Here is a 1,275-nt window from a genome sequence, read left to right as displayed (position 1 = left end):
AAGTTCCTGTCGATGAATTGTTGGAGTTTTTTAAAGACGAACTCGTCAATCATACGTTTACTGTGGATACGGACTCTATTCTTAAACTTTTAAAATTGTGCATAAAAGGTTGTAGGTTTACTTTTAATGGTGAATATTCTTTGAACAGAAATTTGGTATGGCAATGGGCAATCCTCTCTCTCCTTTGTTAAGCAATATTTACATGGAATTTTTTGAGACCAAGTACCTACCTAGGATTCTACCTGCAGGTATCTTCTGGGTCAGATATGTTGATGATATTTTTTGTGCTTGGCCCATTGATAAGGATGAAAAAGCTTTTCTAACTACCTTAAACACTCTGGTACCATCTATTGAGTTTTCATTGGAGATAGAAGTCGATAACAAGCTTCACTTTTTAGATGTTCTAGTATTTAGACAAGAAAGGTCTTTTAAATTTACTGTATATAGAAAACTCACGAATGTTAATTCATACATACATTTTTATTCTAATCATCACCCATCAACCAAAATGATGGTTTTTTCATCCATGTTTTTACGGGCACTGCGGGTAAGTTGCCCTGATCTCCTTGAAGCTGAGCTTGGGAGAATTCATGAAATAGCATCTATTTTAAAGTACCCATCACATTTCATAAACAAAGCCTGTCAAAAGGCAAAGAAAACTTTTTATGGCTTTGTTAACAACGATGATTTTAATGTGAATAACCTCCTTGTTTTACCTTTTTTCAAACAGTTTGTACCTCTACCTAGAATTTTAAAACCTTTTGGAATTAATATAATTTTTAGAAACAACACACTCAAGAATATATTGATAAAAAATTCCCCAAAACAGATTAACGGATGTATATACGAAATTCCATGCAATCAGTGTAATAAACGATATATCGGTCAAAGTGGCAAAGCACTAGAAACTCGAATAAAACAGCATAAATATAATGTAAGAACGGGAAACATTGCCAGCAGTCTTTTTCAGCATATGAATGAGTGCAACCATGCTATTAATTGGAAAGCTGCTAAAGAACTTATATTTTGTAAAGATTTTGTTAAAAGAAATATCATTGAAACAGTTTTAATTAAGAAAAATTTCGAAGATCTGCTTAACACCAGTTCAGGTATGTACAAACTGGATAAATTCCTTGTAAACAACATTTTTAAACAACTAACTTTTAAGTAATTTGTAATTTGCTAATTTTTTTCTGTTTTTCGTCATCACAGAGGTTTCTTTGTACTCTAATTGTATTTTTAAACCATAAGACCGTGAAGAGGTGTAATAATAAC

Source organism: Palaemon carinicauda, chromosome 21 (assembly GCF_036898095.1).
Source record: "Palaemon carinicauda isolate YSFRI2023 chromosome 21, ASM3689809v2, whole genome shotgun sequence".
NCBI lineage: Eukaryota > Metazoa > Arthropoda > Malacostraca > Decapoda > Palaemonidae > Palaemon > Palaemon carinicauda.
This window is presented reverse-complemented; position numbering follows the sequence as displayed.